The sequence below is a fragment of the Raphanus sativus genome, chromosome 5 (assembly GCF_000801105.2).
Source record: "Raphanus sativus cultivar WK10039 chromosome 5, ASM80110v3, whole genome shotgun sequence".
Classification (NCBI taxonomy): domain Eukaryota; kingdom Viridiplantae; phylum Streptophyta; class Magnoliopsida; order Brassicales; family Brassicaceae; genus Raphanus; species Raphanus sativus.
In genome coordinates, this window is record NC_079515.1 from 17519859 (window position 1) to 17532480 (window position 12622).

General features: G+C 32.3%; 2 long non-coding RNA genes and 1 pseudogene across 9 annotated transcripts; 1 reads left to right on the top strand and 2 right to left on the bottom strand.

Annotated features, from left to right (window-relative positions):
* Window positions 1–1184: 1184 nt before the first annotated feature.
* LOC108858393 (reticulon-like protein B18) lies at window positions 1185–6725 on the bottom strand (annotated as a pseudogene).
* A 242-nt stretch (window positions 6726–6967) lies between these two features.
* On the bottom strand, window positions 6968–8601 carry LOC108837517 (uncharacterized). The gene is made up of 4 exons (XR_001947346.2): window positions 7631–8601; window positions 7364–7479; window positions 7103–7239; window positions 6968–7032 (listed from the first exon to the last, which is right to left on the bottom strand). It is a non-coding gene; the product is annotated as an uncharacterized LOC108837517 (long non-coding RNA).
* A 1353-nt stretch (window positions 8602–9954) lies between these two features.
* Window positions 9955–12081, top strand: LOC108857212 (uncharacterized). Of its 8 annotated transcripts, XR_008946036.1 has the most exons (5): window positions 10289–10751; window positions 10944–11331; window positions 11490–11559; window positions 11664–11800; window positions 11879–12081. It is a non-coding gene; the product is annotated as an uncharacterized LOC108857212 (long non-coding RNA). The 8 variants fall into 8 exon arrangements; XR_008946031.1 differs by adding an exon at window positions 9955–10282 and having other exon boundaries at window positions 10385–10751; window positions 10944–11800; XR_008946033.1 differs by adding an exon at window positions 9955–10282 and having other exon boundaries at window positions 10398–10751; window positions 10944–11800.
* Window positions 12082–12622: the final 541 nt, after the last annotated feature.

The following is a 12622-nucleotide window of genomic DNA, read 5'->3' on the forward strand; positions in this document are numbered from 1 at the left end:
ATATATATATAGACATATTTAAAACTAGCTGTTAAAAGACATTTAAAAGAATATAAATTAAATACAATATAACATAAATTAAAAAAAATTAAAGTAATCTTAAATATAATGAATTTTGAATAAAATAAAAAGTTAAATAGTTAAACCAAAATCAAAACAAAAAAAAGACTCCAAAAGAATACATTTATAGTTTTATTTTCTTCAGTACTGTGAAGTTAAAATATGAAATAATAATTTCCAAATTTAAAATATCTTTTAAATATTTTTTATTAAAATTTATTATTTCTGTGCATGGCTCATGAATAAGATATTATTAGAATTTTATATATACATGTATCTAAATATAGTCATATTTAAAATTGGGTGATAAGAAACATATTCAAAATAAATAATTATTATATATAATATATTATAACATTATAATACAAAATTTTGTTTTCATAAAAATATAATTTTTAATTCTACTGAAATTAAAAAAAATGAAATTGTTAAACTAAATTAAAAGAAATAAAACTACCGAAATATATTTTTATGGTTTTTTCAAACCAATAAAATTAAAATAGAAAGTTGATGTAACTTCAATTTGAAGTAAAAAGTCAGACATTAAAAAATTTGATGTCTAAAAGGTTAAAATAGAAAATTCGCTATGATTTATGACTTAAACAGCCTATCATAATTCCTGATGCTAATCTCTTAACCCGTATTAGATCTTTTGTCTGTGCTAAATCTATTTACCTCTTATTTTAGTTGGAAAATTTTACTTTCTTTTGCAACAAATAAATCTACATTCTTCCAGACATTTAGGGGATGTATTCAACTGAGAGTTTCAGGTGATTTGTATTAAAATGACAAATCTACTGTTATTCAAACATGAATTTTAAAAACTCATTTAAAATCCACTGTTATTGAACTTAACATTTCGTAAAGTACTCTTAAATCCACTGTTATTGAAAATATTTTAAGTTGTGGGATTTTAAAGTTTTGAGGTGATTTTAGGGTGTTTGGGTGGAGTTTCTTAGTTAAAATAAATAAAACTCAAATCCCATTGTTTTAGGTGATATTCTAGAGTAGTTTAACAAAAATCAACTAAATCTCTGCAACTTATTAAAATCATCTAAAACTCCATTAAAAATCAAATCACATCAAATGCTAAATTGAATACATTTTCTACATGCACAATCATATACATGTCCATTTTATTTACTACACTGAACATTTAAATAAAACTACTTGGCGGCCATGAATCAAATAAAATAGAGGGAACAAACGAACGTAGAATCTAGAAAAAGTGGAGCAATCAGTTTGGTAGTATAAGCCTTTTAAGACTGAGACTGGTGAGTTAATCCAATCGTATGATATAGACTATCACTGATCTTTTTGTTTGTCTTGAATATGCATTTGCGTTTATCTATCACAACAATAAGATATACAGTACAACTACAAGTGTTTTCTTACAGTACCTGTATTTTCCCTGTCAAAAGCATTAAAGAGAGACATTTGAACGATCCACAAAAAGTAAAAACTTGAACTAACATGTCTATGTAACTACTTACCTATACATATTTGCTATAATTTTTGTTTCCCTTTCTGAATGTTTAAGAAAACATAATAGAGAAATCAAGAAAGATATCAAGAAAGATATCAAAAAGAAAGATATTTTATTTTAGCAAAAAAAAAAAAAAAAGATATTTTGCACATGCTAAATAAATACACCAATGGTTCAATATGTCTCCAAACCATCAACGCTGTACAACCAAGAGAGTAAGGATAAACACTAGTACCACAACCAAATATATTTTTTTATCAGCGCACATTAAAAACTCATGTAAATATCATTTAGACAATATAATACAATAATCTCAAGTATATATAAATTATGATGCAGAATGACAGAATTTCTCAGACATACAAATTTAATTATAAGATTGCAAAGAAATGATACATGATGCAGAAATTTGAGGACATATGCAGAATGCAGAATTGTAAAGACATAATGCAGAATACAGAATTGTAAAGACATGATGCAGAATTGTGAAGACATGATGCAGAATGCAGAACTGTAAAGACATGATGCAGAATGCAGAACTGTAAAGACATGATGCAAGGCGGTGCAAGACGGAGATTGTTTCCGTTACAGTGACATACTTAGTGTCAATTCTACTACTAGAACACAAAGAACCAGTTAAGAGTTTCAATAATCATACCTAAAGCACATAGCCTCCACAATGTTATGAGGTAACCGTACTCTGCTCTGATTAAAACAAAGGGTGCCACCTGCAAAATCAAAGTGAAAAAAAAAAACAGCATAAAAAGGAAAGCTTCAACGAGCAAATCACAATCATAGAGAATGAAATCTTTAGTAAATTCTACTTTGAGTGTCATTGCTGGTTCGCCAGAGAAAAGCTGGCTCGTCTCTGAAATCGCCAAAATTGGTGACTGGAAGCATTCTTCTAGCTACTCGTAACACATCCTCTTCACTCAGTTTAACCTCTCTCCGCTCTGTCTCTTCTGTTACCCTTTAAGATGTAACAAAACTTCAGTGACAAGCTGTTTCATCTCATGTACAAGAAGAATCTGAAAAAAAGATTGTACCTTTGGCGAAGAGAGTGACAAAAACGAAACCCCGAGAAACAAAAGCCCAACATGAGAGACCGCTGAGAAAACACTTCAAACACACATACAATGCTTCATCATGAATATGGCAAATGACAGACGCTAGAAATGATCAAAATCTATAGAGTGAACTCAAAGTACCTAAAGCTGAATCCTTTAGCAAAGCAAGAAGACATGAAATACAAACACCCGAAACCGAACCTAAGTGTCGACTTTGCAACATCTCTCCACATGATTAGATCGTTAATATTCTCTCTAATCCGCTCCAAATCACCTTGACAAACATCTTCACCTGTTATTACAAAAACCACACACAGTTATTTACTACAACATAATAGCAGAACAAAGAAAAGTGAGATCACTAGAGTTAGAACCCTACTTAGATCTGAAGATAGACAAGGAGGAGAAGGCAACAGAGGAACCGAACTCTGTTTCTCCTTCTTAGACCGAACCATCTTCTTATGCTTCCTCGGTTTCGTCCCTTTCTCATCCGTCAACACAACAACAGGCTTCGGCTCCTCCACCACCACCACCACCTCCGATGATCTCCGGAAATTCCTCGGCAAGGCACTACTGAAAAGACCGTTCTGCCCTCCCTTCGTCTTGCACCACCTTGCAGCGCACACTCATACAACAACCAAAATTAAATTATAAAATTACAGGAACGTATCATATGTGATCACGAAGGGTTAGTGGATACACAAACAAAAATATCTCAGACATATAAACTACAACCACAAACTACAGAAGTCTCACATACCCTCAAAATATCTACGTGAGACTCAACAAAATCAAAGAGACGTACCTGTCACAGAAGTTCCCTACACTTGCAATCTCCTTAGACTTCCTAAAGCACAAACCTGGAAGAAAAATCAAATTAATTAGTTTTTACTTACATGTAGTCTTATTAAGGAATTTGTTATTAATTTGTGTTTGATTTTAGTCTCTGTCTTGAGACAATACTTTTTATAAGTCTTTTGTCTTAATACTTTTGTAAGCCGTGGGTAAACTTTTGTAAGCCGTGGGTACTATGAACTAGTGAAGTACATGTCTTCTAGGTTTCTGTCCAAAGACTTTTAAGACTTTTAAGACTTTTAAGACTTTTATAAATCTTTTCTCTTAAGACTTCTGTAAGCCGTGGGTAAATTTTTATAAGCCGTGGGTAGTGTAAGCTAGTGAAGTATGTCTTTTTGTCTTTTAAAGACATGTTTTGTAAGCCATGGGAACTACTGAAGTATGTCTTCTATGTCTTTGTCCAAAGACTTTAAAACCTTTGTAAGTCTTTTGTCTTAATACTCTTGCAAGTCTTTATCTTGAGACTTTTATAAGCCGTGGGTAGTGTGAACTATTTATAAGTCTTTGTCTTGAGACTTTTGTAAGCCGTGGGTAGTGTGAACCCGTGAAGTGTATGTCTTTTTGTCTTGTAAAGACAAAACTTTTGTAAGCCGTGGGTAAACTTTTACAAGCCGTTGATAGTGGTGAACCCGTGAAGTGTATGTATTTTTGTCTTCTATGTCTTTGTCCAAATACTTTTAAGACTTTTGTAAAGAGTTAATACTTTTTTAAGTCTTTGTCTTGAGACTTTTGTAAGCCGTGGGTAATGAACTAGTGTGTCTGCTTTTAATTTGTAGCCTCTTTGTCTTAACCCTTTGGTCGTTTAACTCAGTCTATCCAAGTAATCAAAAACTTCTTCTCAAGCCGTGGGTAGTAAAGACTATTAAGCCGTGGGACTTTTAACTGACCTGTCTTATGTCTTTGTCTTTATACTTTTCCTTTTGTAAGTCTGTGTCTTGAGGTTCTTGTAAGCCGTGGGTAATATAAGGAATCTGTTTTTAATTTGTAGTCTTTGTAAGACTTTGTAAGTGTTTGTCATTACACTCCATTCCAACTAATTAAAAACTTCTTTCTCAAGCCGTGGATAGTAAAGACTATTAAACCGTGGGACTTTTAACTAGACCTGTCTTATGTCTTTGTCTTTATACTTTTCCTTTTGTAAGTCTGTGTCTTAAGGTTCTTGTAAGCCGTGGGTAATATAAGGAATCTGTTTTTAATTTGTAGTCTTTGTAAGACTTTGTAAGTGTTTGTCATTACACTCCATTCCAACTAATTAAAACTTCTTTCTCAAGCCGTGGGTAGTAAAAATATTAAACCGTGGGACTTTTAACTGACCTGTATTATGTCTGTCTTTATACTTTTCCTTTTGTAAGTCTTATGTCTTAAGGTTCTTGTAAGCCGTGGGTAATATAAGGAATCTGTTTTTAATTTGTAGTCTTTGTAAGACTTTGTAAGTGTTTGTCATTACATTCCATTCCAACTAATCAAAAACTTCTTTCTCAAGCCGTGGGTAGTAAAGACTATTAAGCCATCGGACTTTTAACCGACCTGTCTTATGTCTTTGTCTTTATACTTTTCCTTTTGTAAGTCTGTGTCTTGAGGTTCTTGTAAGACGTGGGTAATATAAGGAGTCTGTTTTTAATTTGTAGTCTTTGTAAGACTTTGTAAGTGTTTGTCATTACACTCCATTCCAACTAATCAAAAACTTCTTTCTCAAGCCGTGGGTAGTAAAGACTATTAAGCCATCGGACTTTTAACTGACCTGTCTTATGTCTTTGTCTTTATACTTTTCCTTTTGTAAGTCTGTGTCTTGAGGTTCTTGTAAGCCGTGGGTAATATAAGGAGTCTGTTTTTAATTTGTAGTCTTTGTAAGACTTTGTAAGTGTTTGTCATTACACTTCATTCCAACTAATAAAAAACTTCTTTCTCAAGCCGTGGGTAGTAAAGACTATTAAGCCATGGGACTTTTAACTGACCTGTCTTATGTCTTTGTCTTTATACTTTCACTTTTGCTCCCCAATACTAAAATAAAGATCTGTTTTTGATTTTAGTCTTTTGTCTTAAAGACTTTCTTAATGCATCCCATTCAGATAATCAAAAACAGGAACCTCTCAAGCCGTGGGTACCAAAATAAAGATCTGTTTTTGATTTTAGTCTTTCGTCTTAAAAACTTTCTTAATAATCAAAAACATGATCTTCTCAAGCCGTGGGTAAGTAAAACAAGGATCTGTTTTTGATTTTAGTCTTTTGTCTTAAAGACTTTCTTAATAATCAAAAACAGGAACCTCTCAAGCCGTGGGTACAAAAATATAGATCTGTTTTTTATTTTAGTCTTTTGTCTTAAAGACTTTCTTAATGCATCCCATTCAAATAATCAAAAACAGGAACCTCTCAAGCCGTGGGTACCAAAATAAAGATCTGTTTTTGATTTTAGTCTTTTGTCTTAAAGACTTTGTTAATAATCAAAAGCAAGAACCTCTGAAGCCGTGGGTACTAAAATAAAGATATGTTTTTGATTTTTATCTTTTGTCTTAAAGACTTTCTTAAGCCGTGGGTTATATGTTTCATTTAGGGCCAGCGAAGGAACAATGTTCCCAAAATAAGAATCTGACAGAACACTATAAGATTAGTGTCTGTCTAAGATCTTTTTGGGGGTCTGAAGTGGAAAACAAATACATCAAAACAAAACAAAAACAATCGATCTTAGGGTTTTGAAAAAACCATAAAATTAAAGGCTTTTTGAAATGTTCTTGTTGTTGATGTCAAAATCATCAAGACATAAGTAGTTTAAAATAAAGAAAGAAACTCAAGACTGATGGGGAATCTGTAGCATAAAAAGAGTTATTTACCTTAAAGGAAAGGTTTGCAAAAAACATTATGCTGCTATAAAACCCATGTATGTTGTTGTTCCGCCTTTTCAACTCTTCCCTCTCTCTCTCGTCACACTGTTTCTTCTCGTGTGAAGCTCACTGAAACAGTGAATAACCACAAATTATGAACCACTAAAATAAAACTACAAAGAATAAACAATGAAATTATTAGCTAAGAAGTTGGAAACAACAAAAATTCGCACTAACTAACCCCTTCATATGCAGTTTCTCAAGAATAGAGATCGCTTCAACTGCAATACACGCCACCATGTTTGGAGGCATCCTACACACATGACAACAAAATTAGAATATCTGCATGAGCTTGTATGAGATGAAAATAAATAATGATCAAAATGCTTACGATTGAGCTATAAAGAATTCCAAACATCCCAGAGGCCATATGCCCATGACCTGAAATTATTATAAATGGTTCTTCATGAAAGATACCTTATTAATCTCAACGTGTAATCAGGCTCTCGTACTTAAAGCTTACCAGAATGTAAAAATCTCCTTGACGACCCTTGTGATGTACAGCAGGAATTCCATAACAGCTATGAGCGTACTTTACAGCAGAAAAAAAAGAGAAAGAACAGATAAGTAGAGACAAATAAGGAGAAGAGAAACTAAGAAGGACATGCAAGTACACTTGCCACTCGTATAGGTGGGACGAAATTGCATCCTTTACTATTTCGGTGTGTTCAAGTTTCAGAGCTACCTGAGAAAAAAACGTTTTCAAAATATCACTTTTTTGGTTTAACCCTCAACAGTTTTTTTTTCTACTATACCTCAACTGCATCTGCTACGATCCTATCACTGCCACCACTCATCCTTCAGCCAACATAAACTTGACCAAAGCCACCCTTACTGAGTTTCCTCTCGGTCTTATAAACAGGAGAATTTCCAAGTTCCAACTTGTACGTACCTATAAAAAAAATAAAGTCAGTAAATTAGTTAGCAAGATGATGAATGAAGGAGAAAAAAATAATATCCTAAAGTTTCGCATGGATGTATAAGGTGACTGATGTCATAAGGTTAACAAAAGTTACCCTTTCAGTGACGGGACCCATGCTGGAGTCTTCTTCCATGCCTTCGCAGCAATATCCTGATCAGCTGGACGAACCTCCAAAGGTTCAGGCTCTAAGTCAGTCAACCTGATACCCCTCTAATAACACAAGAATAAGAATTTGAGGAGATAACAGAAAAGCTAACAAAACATGGGTTTTCTATCGATTCTTAATAGAGAGTTTAGTACCAAAAACCAAACAAATCAGGATCGAATCTAATAGCTTAATAACCCTCACGTGAAGCTGTACCTGATGCAGAGGTATGGTGCTGACATAAGCTACATCAATACGGTTCTGCAAACTTTGCAAGCATTCCTCCTGTAAGTTCCAACAACAATAGTAGACGTTATTAGCACTTAACATATGACAAACACTTAACAGTATCTCAAGCAACAAAAATCCAATGCCAAACTCAGAAAAAAAAAAAAGAGGAGAGAAAATATACTACGATATGATGCCATATACTAAGGCTTAGTAACTGCATCACTACTCTAGTAAGTGTATTAGACGAAAGATTAATTATAACAACTCTCATCCGTAGCAGATCATCCAGAAACCAAAGGTCAATTTACATTTATCTCTATGAAACGCCTAGTGGTTTGATTTGATTTAACAGATGACTAAATTGTAAACGCTTCCACGTTCGAGACCCTAACATAGAGCGAGAATTTACCAGAATTTCTCGTTTTAAGTTATAAAACAAGACAATCAATCAATCAAACAATAGACAGAAATCGAATAATAAAGATTCACACGAAACCCTAACATGGAGCAAGAAACCCCAAATCAATCGGAACAAATTTAACGAGAACGAAACCCTAAATCAAAAGTGTCATCGAACTGTAATGGAACAAGACGTCAATCGACTATAGAGGAACAAGGCAATCAATCGAACAGAGAGCAAGAAACTCCAAATCAAAGCGAACTATGAAGGAACAAGAAAATCAATTGAACAAGAAAGATTCACACGAAGCCCTAACATAGAGCGAGAAACCCCAAACCAATAGCGACAGAATCTAAAGAGAACGAAACCCTAGAAACAAAATCGCGATCGAAAATCCGTTTTTAATGAATTGGATCCGTTTCTGCAAAATTTGGAAGAGATCGAAACACTTTCAAAGGTTGAGAGTTCTTCAGAGATTTTTTTTCTTTTTTTTTTTGATTTGGGAGAAAATGTTCTCTCCAAATTTGAGTCGATATCTTCTGAAATCAAACTGCCTTCACCACTTAAACCGAACCGGTTCTTTTTTCCACGATGTATAACTTATTACGCCGTCGTTTCCATGTCTCCTAATTTGTTTGGCAATTTCCATTATTTTTCCCTTTTTTGTAATTAAAAGTGGATGCCCAAAAAAAAACTTTGGATAAATAATCTATTTTCTTATTTAGATCCAGCCACATCAGAAAGTCTTACAGATTAAATTTTACATGAAAATTTCTACAACTACAATTCAATCAATCATTTTCATCACACATAAATATCAAACTTTCAGAAAATATTATACTTATTTAAGAAGTTTTTCTTCAACTGAAATTCAACAAGATATGATATACATTCATAAATATTTTCTTAAACTTTATAAAGAAAATTTTTACCTAAAAATTTTCGAAAAGAAAAATTCAAATAAATGTTTTCAATTTTTTTTTACCATTTTATTTTAGTATAAAGGTATTTTGAATATATTATATTTAAGAAGACGTGTTTTTATGTTAATATTAATATTTTTATTTTTATTTTCCACTTTATTAAAATACTTAGTATTTTTAATTAAGTTATTAAATTTTAATATTTTTAGTTAGTTTACGTTAAATATGTTATATTAATTTCATGTTAAAAAAATATTAACATTTGAACTCTTTAATTATATTAGAAAATTTCGGCAGTTTCGTTTATATAATAGCAAATTTTATATTTTATACATTGTAATTGTTTTGGATTTTTTTGTTTGTTTGTTACTTTACCTATTTTAATATTAATTTATCATTTTAATTCGCGAGAAAATGTACTTTGAATATATTTTACCTAAGAAGACACTTTGTTTTTTTTAATATTACTGTTTTACTTTTTGATTTTCCATTTTAGTATGATATTTAATTTAATAGTAATTAGTCAAATGTTAATATTTATTTTGCTAGTTTGAAATATATTTAATAGTATTTTGTCTTATTTTATTATAAATGATTTAGAATTTTGTGTTTGCTAATTAAAATTTGAACATTAATTTACTGTTTTATTTTGGTATAAATGTTTTTTAGATGTGTTAAAATGTATATTAGATTTAACAAGACATATTTTTTTGTTAATTGTTAATATTCATTTTGTTAGTTTAACTTATATGTAATATTAAATTCCTTTATAAGAACTTTTTTGGGAAATATTAAGACTTTTAGAAATAATAATTTAAGTTAATGAATTGTCATGTTAAGTTACTTGTGAAGTGAAGAACCATGTTAAATAAAAGAATTTTTTACATCCAGAAGCACTTTTTCAGTTTCCAGTTACATTCCAAGGCATTTAGCACTTGGGACACACATTATTGTGTATAAAAAACATTAGTACATTTTTAACCAAAGACAGAACCAACTCTCTCGTTAGCTTGACTTATCCTAAACATCACGTGGCTTGACTTATTTTTTTTTCTTCTCCAACGACTCCGATTGAGAAAACCCTAACATCCCCTTTGTTTCCAATCGACGACCATTACAATCACTCTGGTTTCGCCTCTGCTACTCTCTATTTCTATACGACAGAACCAGCCATAAGCTCTCTTGCGGCTATCTAATCCCTAAGTTCAGGACTCTCCGCCGATTTGAAGAAACTCTAACTTGGGCAACTACTCTCCTCCTCTTTCTTGTTGAGGTCACCGTGGAATCACCACTCTCCGTGATTTGAAGATAAAGGTTTGTACTTTAATTTTGATGCCTCTGTTTTAGTCTTCTCTTTTTGTGATGTTTAATTTGTGATGTCTCCGTTTTCTTAATTGGGATTTTTTTTCTTTGGAGATGAGTTTTGAAGACAAAGAAATGCTAGAAAGAATACACAATTGTTTTCTCCTCAAAGTTGATCTATGATCTCCGAGAATCAGACATGGTGGGGACAGGAGGAGAATGAGAGGTTCGCATGTTTCTTGCCGCCGACTCCGAGATTGTGTAGAATGCACGATGGCTACTTTAATGTCTTTATCTCCCTTTTCGGCAACGACGGCGAGCAATTGGATCTTTTCGACGATGACAAAGATCTGGACAAGTACTATGGTTTCGTTATCAGTGCTAGCCCACATGATACCTTCACAGACGCTGATTGGATCTTCAAGCTTGCTAGCTAGTTTATTTGAAGAAGAAGGTTCTTGGCATCTGTTTCTACGACCAGGTAAGTTCTGATTTGGATCTGATCATATTGGATTCTTTATGGTCGTCAAGTGTGTTCCTTTCAATAACTGTGGCTCTCTTCTCGCTAGTAAAGTTATCTCCTTTTGTACATGTTGATTCTTGTTACCTCTCAACTCTAGTTAGTTTAAGCTAGTTTTATATTTATATTTGATGTATCTTGTATTGTTGATAGCTGCTGTGTGGATAGGGAGTATGTGATCTGGGATTTCAAAATTAAGGGCATTGCAAAGGAGCTTTGAGATGAGTGTACTACTGCAATCACTAGTGGCTAAGAATGAGTCTAAGCTTGAGGGGCTCAAGTAATCAACACTGTGGTGGTAGTAGTGGTGATGTTTTCTTTGCTCTCTCTGAGGTAAAGTTTGATGCTTTTTGATTATTATGATTACTAGATTCTTTCTCCGCACTACGCACGGAAAAGTGTGTTGATCGTTTATTTTTCGATAATATGTGTCAATGTTTGTGTTTGGAATAAGGGTGTTGTATTTGTCAAAGCAATGAGAAAGTCGATGAATTATTTAAGGGTGCTCAACCCGGTAAATCTTTTCAATTTAAAACTGGAGGTAACAATTTAAAAAAAAATCTTTGTAATGTAATTTTTATATTCAGAAGTTTCTTTTCTATTGATTTTTTAAAAATAATTGTTACAATTTTTTTATGGGCAAATCTCTAAAATAGCACTTTAATTAAACGAAGGTGCTCTGATTCTCTGCATCACCAGGTCTTCTTCCAACCTTCACCTGTGAGATTTTCTGTACATATGATTTTAGACAATTAAGTCCAAAAGAGATGTAAAAGAGCTCTGATTCTCTGATTCTCTTCTTCCAACCTTCACCTGTGGGATTTTTTTTTCGTTTTTGTTATAGTTTTCTCAGACATTTAGTTTTGAAAACAGGTATCAGACTGAGCAAGAACTTGGCACTGAAATCAAACCAATTCCTTCGCAGATCGATCAAGCAATCTACTGCCAGTAAACTTGTAACCACACGAGAAAATGTTACCACCCGACGAGTCACAGTGTTGATGAAAATGGTGAGGCAGTTTCTTCTTCTTAGATTTGTCAAAAACAACATTGATTTCATCCTAAGACCAATGTGCCGCAATGTTCAGGTGTTTCTCAAGCTAGGAGGTGATGAGGCAACTGATACTTGGCGGTTTATGTACAATACAATTCGTTACAGATACGAACCTGAGCGGTTTGGTTTATAATCTTTCTCTATACTTTGTTTCGTGTTTTACTGAAATATGTTGTTAACGTTGCACATTTATCTTTGACTTGGCAGTCAAGTAATAAAGACAAAATAAGTAAGACTCTCCTACTCTTCGTGTTGGGTTTTTATCTAAACTAGATCGCCTGAAAGATAAACAAATAATTTAAATTTAAATTAACAAATAAATAATTAAAAACCATCCCAAAACAAAATTTAAATTAACAAATAAATAATTAAAAACCATCAATATCTGAAACTTCAACATAAATTTTTTAACGAGAAATTTTCTTGGATAGTCTTTTTTAGTTTATCTTCACAAAAATAGCATTCAAAGAAAAAAAATAACCAAAATAGTTTAATTAAAGGGTAAAATATGCATTTATACAATTTTGGTTAACTAATCTATACTTAGGATTTAGAGTTAAGAGATGGATTTTGGGTATGGATTTCAATTTTTTTTTTAAATTAAAAATTTCAGAACAAAAATGGACTATTTTGATTATTTTATTTTTTAGTGCTATTTTGTGATAAAAACTTAAAAATTTGCTATTTGAGAGAATTGCCCTTTTTTAATTTCCAAAATTATTTAACTAGAAACAAAAAAGAATATAGATTATGTCCTACCAAAGTAAAAAATCCAAAG